This window comes from Dasypus novemcinctus, chromosome 19 (genome assembly GCF_030445035.2).
Source record: "Dasypus novemcinctus isolate mDasNov1 chromosome 19, mDasNov1.1.hap2, whole genome shotgun sequence".
Taxonomy (NCBI): domain Eukaryota; kingdom Metazoa; phylum Chordata; class Mammalia; order Cingulata; family Dasypodidae; genus Dasypus; species Dasypus novemcinctus.
In genome coordinates this window covers 28,038,363-28,055,134 of record NC_080691.1, presented here as the reverse complement: position 1 = coordinate 28,055,134, position 16,772 = coordinate 28,038,363, and the positions used below count along the sequence as shown (strand labels likewise).

The 16,772-nt window shown below is 40.1% G+C and overlaps 1 long non-coding RNA gene across 1 annotated transcript in view; it reads right to left on the bottom strand.

Annotated features, from left to right (window-relative positions):
- Positions 1-16,772, bottom strand: part of LOC101430972 (uncharacterized) — a 46,788-nt gene that overhangs the window by 18,915 nt on the left and 11,101 nt on the right. Inside the window, exon 3 of the long non-coding RNA XR_009181847.2 lies at positions 1,241-1,407. This is a non-coding gene — a long non-coding RNA (uncharacterized lncRNA). The remainder of the gene's footprint in view (positions 1-1,240; positions 1,408-16,772) is intronic.

Sequence of the window (16,772 nt, the reverse complement as noted above, 5' to 3'; positions counted from 1 at the left end):
CAAAAAGAAGCACAGATTCCTGGTGCCGCTGATAAGGAAAGAAGCAGTTACAGAAGAACACACAGTGAATGGACAAGAGAGCAGACAAACTTGGGGGGGGGATAAATAAATAAATCTTTATTTTTAAAAAATTACTGTTTAAATTCACTGTATGGATGAGCTCTGAAGGAGTGCACTCATGCAGACCAACATGCAAAGACAAGGAAAGGTGTTTTCTGTTTTTCCTACTTTTACTTTTGTTTGTTACTTCCTGACATTCAAGGAAAACTGTCAGAATACTACCTGGATAGATGCTGAAGAGTCTAAATTCCATTGATAGCACTTTAATATATCAAAATACTCAGGTTTCAAGATGATGACAAAACATACAAAGAAACAGGAAGTGATGAACTAAGCAAAAAGGAGTACAAAGCATGAGAAACAAAAGACCTTGTGTAGTAGTCCTTAAAATGCTCAGAGTTAAAGGAAAACATGGAAAAAGAACTAAAGGAAATCAGTAACACAATAGAGGAACACAAGGAAGATAACAATAGAGATGGAAATTAGGAAAGGTCAACAAAGAAGAGTGAAGATCACAGTAACATAAATTTAAAATACCCTAGAACAGCTCAACAGCAGATTGCAGCAAGCAGAAGAAATAATCAGCGAACTTAAAGATAAGACAATTGAAATCATCCAGACTGAGGAGGCAAAAAGGTAGTGTCCATATTCATCTGGCTTGAAGCCATGCAAGTACCCTCTCTGGAGGTGACCACAGCCACAGTTCCTGCTTATACTTTTAGACATTTAATAATGGAAAACATGGAACATTTACTCATATGTTATACCTCATAACATAACACTAATAATACTAATAATACTAATACTAATAAGGAAGCCCACTTAATATTTCCACATCACACAACAGGCAACTGAACACAAAGGGGTGACATAACATTTCCTGGCTCAGGTGGCCTGTGTGGGAATTAGGTCATCAGGCAGCATCTGCCATGTTTTTGGTCACTGTGCTGTGCCACTTTGCTACATTGTCCTAAGTGAACTTCTCTTCCCAGTCATATGTTTCTTGAGTGATTAAGAGCACACAAAACTGTAAGATCTTCCTGAAGCCCAAGTTTGCTTCATAGTGTCACCTGGGCAACAGATGAATAAGAAGTTCTAGTATGAACTGTGAATAACTTAATATAACTTTCCCATGGTTGTCTGTGAACAAGATTTCAAAAGCTCTCTCTAGTATACATACATTTCTGAGGTTCTTTTCTCACAAGAACAGAAAACACAGAGGAGTTCCCTGATCAAAATATCTGCATCCCACAGGCTTTGTCAGGACAGTAGCATCAACACGGGATACTGGCTGAAGAAAAGGTGCACACCTGGATATCTCCAACCACCTTGTCCACAGAAGGTACTCTGGAAATGTAAAACATCATGTACATTCAAAAATAATGATTGAGGCTTATTCAGTGTACAGTATTTAGGAGAAAATTCCTTTTTCATCTGTGAAACACTAAATTAACTAATTCACACAGTTATGCTACAAGCACAGAATTACCGTTGCATTTACAACAAAAGTATCGTTCACATTTAATGTAGACAGCATTGCAGGCTAATGATTATTAGCTAGTTTAGCCATTTGTTAACACTAAGTAAAACAGATAAATCCATGGAAAAGTGCCCCAGTTTATTATTATTCTAAATTAATACACTTCCATCTTTTGGACAGTGTTAGATTAACATAAAAATTGAACAGATAGTACAGAACGTTTCCACACACCCAACAGCCAGCCCGCACAGTGTTCCTACAATTGTCTTATCAATAACACTATGCATTCAATTCAGTACTGGTTAAAATTAATTTACCAATATTGATACATTATTATCAGTGTTCAGGATTTACATTAAAGTTCACTTTTAGTATTCTACAATTCTACATGGTTTTGCAAATGCATACCTTGTATCCACCATTATAGTAGCACATCTGTTATATACTGCCACACTGCCCCATATAACTGTTGAAGTCCTAATCTCCATTACATGTGAATGTGACTTTATTTGGAAAGATTTACTTTAAGAATTGCCACCACATTAAGACAAGGTCATAGGGAAACAAGGAAAGTGCTCAACCAAAATGACTAGTGTCCTAAGAAGAGGGAAAGAGAAAAAACATGCACACGGAGATGCTGTGTGGACCAGACACACCACTGAGGTCCTGACAGCCAAGATGCTGGAGCTTGGATACTGTTGGGAGCCTTAAATCAGACATGACACCAAAGAACAAGACATTCCCTACCCCTCATCAATGAATACACCTCTGTCAGCCAGATGACTTGGAATCAGTTATTTAATTTGTGATTAGCAGAGATTTACCATCAGTCTTAGAGACATGCTTTATATTTAATATTGGTGATTTTTACATTAAACAATATTTATTTACTACTAGTCATTTTAAAAATAGCTATTCTATAAAATAAAGCACATATATAGAAAGGACTCTAAACAAAAAACTTAATGAATTATCATAAGACATTCAAGTCCTCTCTCGGGGAACCCTTATTTTCTCTTAGTTGAGCAAAGCAACTGCATATTTAGATCTTACCATTTGTACTAGTGTCAAATTCTTTATAAGAATTCTGTCTCAAGTTGGCTCACTTGTCCCGAAGGGATCTTGGAAGGAATAGGTCCCCAGATCTTACATGATGACTTGGATGTCAGTGCCTTTTAGACCTCAAAGTCAGTTTCTGCTCGATGTAAAATTTATGGCTCACTATTTCTTCCCTCAATTGTCTTAAACATGTAAAACAAATTATTACTGTAAAAAAGGTTCATGAGATTCTACTTTAGTTTTCTTTATCTATCATTTTTCCCTCTCTCTCCGGATGCACAAAGGATTTTTTGTTTTAAAACCCAGTAATTTTACTAGAATATGTCTTGACATAAGTCATTCTGAGTCTATGCTCAGGTTCTCTTTAAATTTCAAAGCTTCTCTTTTTATTTCCATATAAAAATAAATTGTAATCTTTATATTTTCTTTTTGACTTTTCTTTGATTTTCTTTTTCAGGCATTAGAATCATTCATATATTAGATGTTTTCTGTAGACCTTTAGTTTGGTCAAATTTCTCAAATACTAATGTTTACCTTGAATAATTTTTATCTCAGATCTTCTAAATAATTTCTTCTTTATCACCTTCAGGTCTTCCTAAGGTATTATTTCTTGCTGTGCTTCTCCTAGTTTACATTTAATTTCTGAAGTGATTTTTCCATTTTGTTCTAAAACTTGCCAGAGTTTTGTACCTTCATTTTTGAGTTTTCTACTTCTGATTAAGGAAGAACGAATGGTGCCTGAGAAAAGTTAGGAATATAATGCTGTTGGAATGGAGTCAGCAGGTGGGAACAAGGACCTGACAAAAGGGGGGGGGGGCACAGACTAGGGAGGGTTGTGTTGGACAGTGTTAAGAACTCTAGATTTCACTGAATGATCCAGGTATGGACAGCAAAGAGTAAAGGGGGTCACGATCTGATTTGGTTTTTAACACTACCTTTCTGTTGGATGAGTATAGACTACAGGAAAAACAGGGCACCTGAGACAGCAGGAAGAAGGATATTGCAGGGTTCAGGTGAGAGTCAACTGGGCGGCTTGGAACAGGGTGGTACCAGTGGAAAAGTACCACAGAGTCAGGTTTCACACATATTTGAAATAATTAATGCTGGACACAATCTGTGTTATACATGTGAGAAAGAGTCAGAGGAATTAAAGGAGTTCCAGTCCATGCTAAAGAAGAATTTGGGCATTTCCTATAAATATTTGATTTTTCAATGAAGCAAACAGGTCCCTGACAGAGAGGGCATAGATTGAGATCAACAACAACAAAAATCATCAGCTCCCCATACAATAATACTTTTAACACACAGCCTTTCAACTGACTGGAGAGATGTTCAGCACAGGAGTAGTGGCAGATGACTCTGCTGCCATTATCTCAGAGATCAGTCAGGGGAGTGTGAGATAGTGCTGCTGTGGGCAGTCCCAGTCACGTGGGTCACTGGAATGCTCAGACGCTTCTGCAGTCACCAGGGGCTTTTCAGTGCTGTGAAAAAACTTGTCCCAAAAAATCTTAATGTACCTTCCATGCTTTGTGTAAAGTTGCATGTTTTGGGGTTTATGATGGAGTATTCGATTACCATATTTGCAAGCACACATCATTACTGAGATTCACATATTGGACAAAAAGTAACTTTTTTACTTAAGAAATTTTCTAAAATTTTATTGGAACCCAGCACCCAAGAAGTTCTCTCGTGGCCCCTTCTAGTCCAGAAGCTCACATCCCTAAGGGTCATCACTGTCCTGTCTGTTCATAGCATCAATTAATCTCAACTGGTTTTGTGCTCCAAGAAATGAAATCGTGATTCCTTTTGTACTTTGCTGCTTTTGCTTTACTTTTTGTAATATTCACCATATAGGTGTATGTACTTAAGGATCATTCGTACTTACAGAGAAAAAGCTTACAATTGTTGAAACATGCTAGAATTTATACCTTCCACAGTTGATAAGTGTTTGGATAGTTTATCAGTTTGGGAAATTATGAATAATGCTGTCATGTACACTCCTGGAAATGTGTATTCCTGGAACTGTGCAAGCATTTCTATTGGGTATTTTCATACAGAGGAATCAACAGGTCATGGGAGATGCTTAAGTTCACCTTTGGTGAATACTGACCAAGAGTTTTCCAAATGGAATGCACACCTTATGCTCACACCAACCATGCAAGAGAGTTTGGTTCAACCCCATCCTCACCAATAACTGGTATCTTCTGACTTTCACTTTGGCCATTTTGGTGGATGTGTATAAAGCACAAAGGAAGTGCAGAGATTCTAGTCAGTTCACAGATGCTGACAGTTGGGAAGTACCAAAGCATCACTTCATCAACCCCTGCCAGCACTTGGGTCACTCCTCAGGATTTGCATAAAGCATAAGAACCAGGAAGATATTTTAGTGGTATTTGATAGCATTATGAAGAGCTTTAGAAATATCAAATACTCTGAGCCACACACCTGAGAGACAGTGACAAGGAAGAACTCAAAAGACCACTTTATTTTTAGCTTGGTGTTCATCATCCTTGTTGTAATTCCCTTGCCAGCTGGTATATGGAAGTAAAAACGTATTTCTCTATATATGCACTGTTCTCGATTGGGAAGGGCTTCTCATTCCTAGACAAGTCTAATTAAATTTCCTTTTCCCAAAAGAGTTTGTGCCAATTTTATTGTGAATGTTTTGGGTTTTGCCTAATATTGTCTCTTGCTTTTCTCTTTTCCCTCTTCATATTTTACTTAAAAATTTAGAACTTTATAATAATAAATAGTCACTGTGCTCCTCCATTCTTTTCTTTTTAGTTTTTCCAATTAATTCTGGGGCCCTTTGATAATTCTCCATTCAGTAAATATTATCTCACTTTTCATCCATCTCATATCCTAGTTTTCAGGAGTGTAATATGATAACACATTGGTCAGGTTCCTTCTTACATCTTTCAAAATCACCCCCTCAGAATCTACATAATCTCCTTCCTCACCCCCTACAAAACACATTGGGAGGAAACATTCTACATTGCAGATAGTGCCACCATTGGAAATTGGTTCTCCTGATGCTTCATTCAGGCCCAAAGCTAAGCTGTGGTCACGTACATGATTTGGCAACTGTCTCAGGTTTGAAGCACTTAAACTTAAGAAAATAAATGATACAAGATGGTCTTCTTTCACAGATGGCAGAACACAGATGTTACAACAGACAATGACCCTCTTTGTAGTAAACTCATTTGGTCTGTTTCTGTTGAGAACAGGTCAGACAACTGGTTCACTCTGGAGAACAAACCCGCCCCTTTCTATGGAAGTGGCTCCAGAAAACAGACTCAGGCAGTCACCAACAGAACTTTTTGATACCAGGGAGTGATCCATTCAAAACTGGGTGTGGGTTAAAATAGAGTGGCTGTTTTCAGACAAAGCAGCTGTGCCTCATGGAAACAGCACTGGTCTGAAAGCTCCAACGCATGTATTGAATCCAGTTCTGAGACTTCCTAAGTTGAGAGATTTCAGGCAAGACCTTTGATTTCCAATATGAGACTGCAGTAATCACTGAGTCCCTACTCTCTCAAATGCTTTTGGTATTTGAATGGATATGTCTCCCACAGATAGGACACTCCTACCTCTTCCCTCATTGCCAAACCTGTTTTATTACAGTGGCCTCTGAATTAACCCTCTCACCATCTTCAAAGCTTGGAGTGCTAGGGCTGGCTCCTTTTCTGCACATAGCTCCTGGTGTAGGTACATGCCACACCCAGTTGAGAGGTATCTGAGTAAGGAGACACCTCTAGGTATAGCTGGGGGATACCTACTCCACATTTCACCAACTGAGGCCTAAAATTGCACTTAAGATAACGTTACCAAGAATAAAAAATGCCATTGCCATGTGAAAATTCTCTCAGCACTTATTATGGCAGCCATGGTTTCTGTGGGGTAGGGGTAAGAAACACCTTGTAAAATGAAGAAAGAATCAAGAGCTCTTCCTGAATCAAAGCCCAACACAACCTCAGGCCCCTTTCACGTGTCCTTTGAATAGGATGAATTGATTCATTGATCAATCAATTGATGGGAGATGGTGGTAGTGTAGAATTGATCAGTCCTCCAATGTTCCCATACCAGAGAGCAAAGTGATTGGTGGAAGGTGACAAGGAGAAAGGAAATGAGCAGTCATTAGAAAAAAGAGGCAGGGAAGAGATGAGGGAAGGAAGAAACGTTTCAATAGTCTCACCTTCACTCCACTGATAAGGCAGGGATTCCCCTCTAGGGTTTGGGGGAGGGCCAAACACACAACACCTGCCACTGACAGATGAGATCAACAGTGGATGGTTAATCATACATACACAACAACCTGTAGAATGGTTGTAGAACCGTGTACAGGTAGAACAACCTGTAGAACATGCAGGGCCACACCAGTGTTGCACTTGAGATCACATGGCACACAAGGAGTGGCTGTGGGAGGCAGGCTTTGTGAAAGGGAGCAAAAGGATGAGATGACTCCTGGTTCTTGGCATGAAGATGGGATTGATTTGTTTGGGTGATTATGGAGGCTGAGATGGACCTAAAGCCTGCTCCTGAGGGGTGAGCAGGAATTGTACCTGGTGCCCATGAAAAGGAGGATCACTTGGTTAGGAGACTTATATGAGAGCAGAACAGGGAGGTGAACTTTTAGTTAGGACATTCAAGGCCCTCCAGGTGTTCCCCAAAGTCAAGGCAAATGTAATATTGGGCCATCTACCAAACAATGCCAGGAAAGAAAGACATGGAGACAGTGACTGTCTTCTTAAAGAACAAGACACAGGCATACATCCTTGGCCACAGTTAAAATATTGGAGGGCTGGAAAAGGGATGCTGGAACTCCTAGACCCATTAATTGCAGTGATGAATTGACTGAGATCCTGGAAGAGAAGTATAGCAGTGAGGACAGAATTGGACCCTGGGGTCAGGCTACATCATGCAATGAACATCAGGAGCCCAAGGTCTCCCTCAACCCTAACTCTATCCCCACTGTCCCCGAAGCTTCCCCATCCCTTCTGCTGCTCTGGCCCATGCACAAGTCAACTTCTCAGAATAAGCGGATTCCAAACAAGAGAAAGCAGCAATTTCTTCTCTCTTTCTCTTTTTTTTTTTGAGGAACCATGATGGGGCATTGATTTCTGGACCTCATATTTGTGAAGTCAGGACTGAAATACTGAGCCACATTGGCTCCCCATGTTGGTTATTTCATTTGTTGTTGGTTTTTGTTGTTGTTTTTAGGAGGCACCAGGAACCAAACCTGGTACCTCCCACATCCAAATGTTTGAGCCACACCCACTCCCATCTCTTACTAAAGTTTCTCTCTTTATTATTCATAAGCATTTTCCCATTCCACCTTTCCGTCTTTTTATTGTTCTCAACCTTAAAGACCTGGTCTCTTACACACAGAGAAGAGTATAACAACGTCAATGTGTATAAAACCTTTCTGTGGAAGTGTGAGGGTTCAATGCTGACAGATGGCCCAAATGGCCCTTCAGAGGGGCTGACTATTCTGCTGCCCATTCAAGTAGGGCAACTGTCACCACAGCGTGCTGGGAACTTATCTGTCCACTCTGTGGAGAAAGGAAGGGCCTCATTCCCTGGACATCACCTACTTCAGGCCACAAAGCAGGGTCTGGCAATTCAAGATCTCACCTCAACTCTTTCATATCCTGTCCCCTCATCTTCCTTCCCAGGCTCTATCTGGTCTCCATTTCCCAGCTGCCTGCATGATGCAGCCCCCTAGCTCACTCTCTGACCTTACTCTCTTGGTCTTCAGGAACACCACGCCTAATGCCATTTGGGACCACCACCTGGTCCATGTGGCATCCACACTGCAGCCTCATCCTTCAACACCTTCAGTGTCCACATGTTGAAGTGATGCACTGCATCAATTTTAATAATTTGTGTTTTCATAGAAATTAACAATTTCATCTATGTTTCCAAGGATGTGGCATCAAGATATTTACCTAAATCTCACAGAATTACAAAAATATATATTATGCCTAATTTTAGCCTCTTTTATTTTGAATGTGATTTATTGATGCCTTTTTCTCTTGATCATCTTGCTGGAGACCTCTGTAGTCATTAGTTCTTTTAGGACCCATTAATTTTCCTTAGTTTCTTCATTTTATTTTCTGGGTAATCACTGCTTTGATTGAGTTTGTTTTTTGTTTCTTTTTTACAGCTGTATTAAGGTGTAATTTACATACCATATATTCACCCATTGAAAATGGACATTTCAACATTTGAGTATATTTATTACATTGATTAATTTTCACCTCTTTCTTGTTTTGGAACATCTCTAGCATGGTATTTTCAAGGCACCAAAATGTTTTATTATAATGATGTTCAATAGTTTATCTTTTAATTTATATCTTGTGCTTTTGGAATCACATCTAAGACTCTTTGGATAACTCAAGGTCACAAGGATTTTTGCCAGTATTTTAATCTAGATGCTTTATCATTTTAGGTCTATGATTCATTAAAATAAAGACAAGCCACATACTGGAAGAAAATATTTGGAAATATGTCAGAAAACCGACTTGTATTCAAAATTTAAAAAGTACTCTTATCACTAAATAAGAAGAAGACAACACTTAAAAATGGGAAAAATGTGAATAGACATTTGCTAAAGTAGAAACGCTCAATACTTTTCATCTCTAGGGAAATACAAATTAAAATCTGCTATGAGCTACCACTATACACACACTAGAATGGCTATAATCAAGAGGGATAATAGCAAGTGTTAAAGAAGATAGGGAAAAACTGGAACCCTCAGAGATTTCTGGTGAGAATACAAAATGATGCTGCCACATTGGGAAACATTTTGTCAGTCTATCAGAAATATAAACTTACCAAAATTCTTGCTCATTCCACACTGATAAATCTCTCCAAGATAGATAAAAACATGTCCATGCAATGAATTGTGTGGCAAGTTTACAGTAGCCAAAACTGGGGGAAAAAATACAAATACCCATCAAATGGTATGGGAAAGAAAAGGTAGTACATCCAAACCAGATTTACAGCTTTAATTATTTAAGTTCATTAAATTAACTTCCACAAAATAGACAAGTCAATTGGTATCTGAAAAAATGCCCAAGATTAAACATACTTATATTGTAAACACAAGGAAAAATTACACAATGGCAACCAGTCCTCCATGACTATTACACAATCACTGGAGTAGCCATATACATGGCAAAAAAGCATGATGACATATTTCAAGTAAATCATTTGACTTAAAAATATAAATTATTGAGAACTGGTGTTGTCACCAAAAATGGCATAGTAGGGGTAAGAAGATGTGGCTCAACCTGTTGTGCTCCCTTCTATCATGTTGAAGGCTCTGGGTTCACTTCCCAGTTCTTCCTTGTAAAGGCAAGCTGGCCCACACCCATGGAGAGCTGATGCCCCTGCCCATGGAGAGCTGGCACACCAAGATGATGCAGCAAAGGGAGACAAGCAGACACAGAAGAAAGCGCAGTGAATGGACACAGAGAGCAGACGGCAAGCATCAAAGGGGTGGGAATAAATTAATTAATAAAAAAAAGAGGACAAAACTTGCCTTAAAAAAAAAAAGGCATAGTAAGAAACCTTGAAACTCCTCTGCTAAAGCAATGATCAAGCTTAAAAACTACAGTCAGAATACCTTTTTCAGAGCTCTAGAATCTAACGAAAACTTAAAACAACCAAAAGAATCCATAATAAAGCAGCAGCTAACTTTCAGTAAGACAGTGTTGTGTCTTTTTAACATACCCACCTATCAACATCATGCCTCAACTCAGCAAAAGTCATGGAGACAGTGGCCCATATTCTGCGGAGGCTTGTTAATGCCACAGGAAGAAATATGGAGGTTGTCTCAAAGAAATGCAGTTGTGTGTTTTGACCTGTGTGGTGGCTCCCTGAGGGAATGCCTCAGGGAGTTGTCTTTGTTTTGCCCACTTTGGACATGTCTCAGAACTGGAACAGCCTCCCAAATCACATTTGTTGAAAGCATATAAGGGCAAATACAGTATCCATAGCTGCCTGTGACAAGGTCTAATAGGCAGGGGAAACAGACAGACCAAATGCACTGGAAGAAAGAAAGACTCTGGAGGGGGCATATACATGGGGTAATCAGGGCTTTGAAAAGCTCTGCCATATAGCTAAGGAAGCTGAGAATCAAGAAGGTCACTGAGTTATGCTGGAAAAGACCTGAGAAAACACTAAATGCTCACATCTGGATAACCTGTAGGCTCTACCTAAGCAGTATGTGACGGCTAAGACAGAGTGGTAAACAGTCTGGGTGAAGCATAGGATGGAGTCCTCCAACAAAAAACCAACAAGAAACAAACAGGAGATTTCCCCCAACCCCACCCAAATGGGCCCCAAACATGTAAGGAAGGAATAGATACCTCTACAAATATATTGGGGGACATTAATACACCATTATCACAGAACATCTCAACAGAGACTCAATAAAGAAACAAAGACTTTGAATAATAAAGAATCTGGACCTAATAGACAAACACAGAACATTACACCCAAATAAAGCAGAATATACATTCCTCTCAAGTGCATATGGACCATTCTCCAACAAAGACCACATTGTAGGCCACAGATAAACTCTCAATGAATTCAGAAAGATTGAAATCCTACAAAATAATTTCTGTGACCACAGTGGAATGAAGCTGAAATTCTGCAAGAGCCAGAGAACCAGATTAGGCAGAAAGATATGGAAGTTAAGGAACATACTCTTAAGAGTGAGTCAAGGAGGAAATCTCAAAAGAAATCAGTAACTACCTTGGAACCAATGAAAATGACAACATATCAAAACTTATGTGATGGAGCAAAGCTGTACTGAGAGGGAAATTCATACCCATAAATTTATACATTAAAAGAGAAAAGCAAACTAGAATCAAAGACCTAACTGCTCACATGGAGGAATTAGTAAAAAAACAACAAACTAACCCAAAAGGAAGGAGAAAGAAAGAAATAACAAAGATTGGAGCAGAATTAAATGAAATAGGAAATAATAAAACACTAGAAAAAATAAATAAAACAAAGAGCTGGTTCTTTGAGAAGATCAATAAAATTGACAAACGATTGCACAGACTAACAAAGAAAAAAAGAGAGAAGATGTAAATACACATAATAAGAAAGGGGATATCATCACTGACTTCACATAAATAAAGACTATCATAAGAGGATACTTTGAAAACATATGCCAACAAAAAAGGACAACTTAGAGGAAATGGAAAAATTCCTAGAAACACATAAGCAGCCTACATTGATGAAAGGAGAAATTGTTGATCTCAACAAATGAATCACAAGAGATAGAAACAGTCATTAAACACCTCCCAACTAAGAAGTGCCCAGGGGTAGATAGCTTCACAGGTGAATTCTTTTTTTTTTTTTAAGATTTATTATTTATTTATTTATTTGTTTCTCTCCCCTTTCTCTCCCAGTTTTCTGTTCTCTGTGTCTATTCACTGCTTGTTCTTCTTTGCCCGCTTCTGTTGTTGTCAGTGGCACAGAAATCTGTGTTTCTTTTTGCTATGTCATCTTGTGTCAGCTCTCCGTTTGTGTGGCGCCATTCCTGGGCAGGCTGCACTTTTTTTCATGCTGGGTAGCTCTCCTTACGGGGTGCACTCCTTGTGCGTGGGCCTCCCCTATGCAGGGGACACCCCAGTGTGGCACAGCACTCCTTGCGCACATCAGCACTGCGTGTGGGCCAGCTCCACATGGGTCAAGGAGGCCAGGGGTTTGAACTGCAGACCTCCCATGTGGTAGACGGACACCCTAACCACTGGGCCAAGTCCACTTCCCCACAGGTGAATTCTAACAAACATTCTGGAAAGAATTAACACCAATCTTGCTTAAACTCTTTAAAAAAAAATCGAAATAGAAGGAACACTGCATACCTCATTCTATGATGCCAACATTACAGTAATACCAAAGCCAAACAAAGACACCACAAGAAAGGAAAATTACAGACCAATCTCTCTAATGAACCTGGATGCTAAAATCCTCAACAAAATACTTGCTAATCATATTCAACAACACATCAAATGAAATATACACCAAGACAAAGTGGGTTTCATCCCTGGGATGCAAGAATGGTTCAACATAAGAAAATAATCAATATAATATACCACATAAACAGATTGAAGGAAAAAAATCACATGATCTTATCTATAGATGCAGAAAAAGCATGACAAAATACAGCAACCTTTCCTGTTAACAACACTGCAAAAGATAGGAATAGAAGGAAACTTTCTGAACATGATAAAGGCTGTATATGAAAAACCCACAGCTAACATCATTACAATGGTCAGATCCTAAAATCTTCCCCTCTAAGATCAGAAACAAGATGAGGATGCCCACTATCACCCCTCCTATTTAAAATTGTGGTAGAAGTACTCACTCGAGCACTGAGGCAAGCACTAGATATAAAAGGCATTCAAATTGGCAAGGAAGAAGTCAAAATTTCACTATTTGCAGACAACATGATCCTATACAAGAAAGTCCTGAAGAATCTACAACAAAGCTTCTAGAACATACAGATAAGTTCAGTAATGTTGCAAGTTATAAGACTGATGTTCAAAAATCAGTAGCATTGGGGAGAACCAGCAAGATGGCGGCAGAATAAGGAGCTCCTAGAATCAGCTCTTGCTACAGGGTATTTAGCAAATACCCAGAGCAATTTGGAGCTATCCCAAGCACCTGTTTGGGGGCTCCAGGAGACCAGAAGAGCATCCTGCAACATCCCTGAAGCAGTGGAAGGAGGAGACTGCCCATGTGCAGAGAAGACTCATAAGTAGAGTGCTCCATCCTCCACTAGATGCCAGTGCCCATCCTCCACTAGAGGCACAAGTTGCCTTAGGAGCTGTTCTGTGCTGGAATTGAAAGCGCCACTTCCCCAAAACAGGGGAGGAAGAGATGGTTGGGCACCAATTTCAGTTACTGAGGAGTAAATCCAGCTAAAGTATAATCCTGAGAACAGCTGAAGGTTGAGCCTGTCCAAGTCAGAAAGAGGCCAGGAGCCACCATCTTTACTCTGCACCTGGCACAAGGGGAAGGAGGGTGGACTGAAAATTCCAGTTCTGGTGGGGACTGGCTTCTTTCCACCCAGATCACATTGCAGCTCTAGCCTAGACCCCAGCACCACCTCCAGCAGGGCAGAGGCTGCAGGGACCTCCACCAGCCTCTCCGGGAAGTTGCCAGCCAGGCCATGGGGGCCGGTGATTGCCCTACTCTGGCTGCATGAGCTGCCCCAGGATGGTTGGCTGCTGATTTCAGCTACTGATTGGTGTACTTGGCTGGCTGAGGTATAGCCCTGGGAATGTTGGGGTATGAACCAGCCCAGTCAGAAGGAGGCTGGTAGCTGCCATTTTGACTCCACCCCCAGCCTAAGGGGAAGCCAGGCTGACTGAAACTCTCAGTGTTGGCAGGAACCAGTTTCTTTCATGCAGATCAGCCTGCAGCTCTAGTCTAGGTTTCAGCCCTGCCTCTAGCAGGGAGGAGACTGAGGAACCCTGCACCAGCCCATAGAGGTAACGAAAGGTAACTTTGGCTGGCATAGACTGAAAATCAGAAGTCTACCAGGTGTTCTGCTGGGGAACTATTGTGATTAGTAAGGGAAGAAATTGTAATATTGATGTGGAGAAAGTGGCCATGGTAGTTGCTGATGGTAGGGAGATGGAAGAAGAGATATGATGTAGGTGCATTTTCAGGATTTGGAGTTGTCGTGGGTGGTGCTGCAGGGACAGATGCTGGACATTATGTGTCCTGCCATGGCCCACTGGGTGGAATGGGGGAGAGTGTAGACTACAATGTAGACCACTGTCCATGTGGTGCAGAAGTGCTCCAAAATGTATTAACCAAGTGCAGTGAATGTAACATGATGATGGAAGAGATTGATGTGGGAGGAGTGCAGGTGGGGGGCGGTATATGGGGACTTCATATTTTTTAATGTAACAATTTAAAAGAAAATAAAGAAGAAAAAAAGTAAAAAAAAAAAAGAAGAAGTCTACCAGGGCAACTGTGGGCATCTTGGACTCACGTTGCATAGATTGCTACCCACACCTGCAGCTCCATCCCCGCCCCAGGCAGGTGAGAAAGGGATGTGAAACTCCATCAGTCTCTCTGGGCAACTACAATCTAGGCCTGCACTTGGATTGTTCCACATAGCTGTGACTCTGTCCCTACCCCTGGCAAAGGAGAAAGTTGAAAGAAGCTTCATTGGTCCCTGGTGCAATGAGGGCAGCTTGAGCCTCCACAACTTACAGTGCCAACTACATGCTTGGCTCCTACTGCACAACCAGCAAGGGAGAACGGATAGGAAGCCCTAAACTAAAGAGAAAAACTGTACCCAGAAAAAATACTCCAGTAAGCCAGATGCGAAGACACCAACAAAAGACTACAATCCACACCAAGAAACAGGAAGCTATGGCCCAGTTAAAGGAACAAGATAAGCCTCCAAATGATGTAAAGGAGTTGAGACAACTAATCATAGAAGTTCAAGCAAATCTCCTTAATAAATTCAGTGAGATGGCTAAAGAGATTTAGGATATTAAGAAGACACTGGATGAGCACAAAGAAGAATTTAAAAGCATACATAGAAAAATAGCAGATTTTATGGGAATGAAAGGTGCAATAAATGAAATTTAAAAAACATTGGAATCACATAATAGCAGATTTGAGGAGGCAGAAGAAAGGATTGCTGAGCTTGAAGAAATGGGTCTCTGAAAGTGAACATACAAAAGAACAGATGAGGAAAAGAATGGAAAAAATTGAACAATGTCTCAGGAAATTAAATGACAGCAAAAGGCATATAAATATACGTGTCATGTGTGTCCCAGAATGAAAAGAGAAGGGAAAAGGGGCAGAAGGAATATTTGAAGAAATAAAGGTAGAAAATTTCCCAACCCTACTGAAGGACATAGATATCCATGTCCAAGAAGGACAATGTGCTCCCCTCAGAAAAAATCCGAATAGACCAACTCCAAGACATGTACTCATCAGAATATCAAATGCCAAAGACAAAGAGAGAATTCTGAGAACAGCAAGTGAAAAGCAATACATAATAATATAAGGGATACCCAATAAGATTAAGTGCTGATTTCTCACCAGAAACCATGGAGTCAAGAAGAAAATGGTCTGATATATTTAAGATACTACAAGAGAAAAACTTCCAGCCAAGAATCTTATATCCAGCAAGACCATCTTTCAAAAATGAGGGTGAAATTAGAATATTCACAGATAAACAGAAACTGAGAGTTTCTAAGCAAGAGACTAGACTTTTAGGAAATACTAATGGGTGTGCTAGAGCCTGAAAAGAAAAGACAGGAGAGAAAAGCCCGGAAGAGAGTCTAGAAATGAAGATTATATCAATAAAAGTAACTACAAGTGGCAAAAGAGTGGTGAAAATAAATTAGGACAGATAAAACTCAAATAGTCAGGAATAAACTTAAACAATGATATAAAGCACTTGTATTCAGAAAACTGCAACTCAATGTTAAAACAAATTTAAAAAGCCCTAAATAAATGGAAGAACATTCCATGCTCTTGGATTGGAAGACTAAATACCATTAAGATGTCAATTCTACTCAAATTGATACACTGATTTAATGCAATCCCAACAAAAATTCCACCAGCATTAAAGAAAAAATTGAAAACATGATCATTAAATTTATTTAGAAGGGTAAGGGGTCCTAAATAGCCAGAAATATCTTTTTTTAAAAAAAAGATTTATTTATTTATTTAATTCCCCCCCCTCCCCCGGTTGTCTGTTATCTGTGTCTATTTGCTGTGTCTTGTTTCTTTGTCTGCTTCTGTTGTCGTCAGTGGCACGGAAAGTGTGGGCGGTGCCATTCCTGAGCAGGCTGCACTTTCTTTTGCGCTGGGCGGCTCTCCTTATGGGGCACGCTCCTTGCGTGTGGGGCTCTCCTACGCGGGGGACACCCCTGCGTGGCACAGCACTCCTTGCGCGCATCAGCACTGTGCATGGGCCAGCTCCACACGGGTCAAGGAGGTCCAGGGTTTGAACCGTGGACCTCCCATGTGGTAGATGGACGCCTTAACCACTGGGCCAAGTCCGTTTCCCCAGAAATATCATAAAAAGGAAAAATGAACCATCATCTCTAGACTTTAGATCATAATAACTACCTATAGTGGTAAAAACAGCATGGTACTGGCCTTAAGACAGACA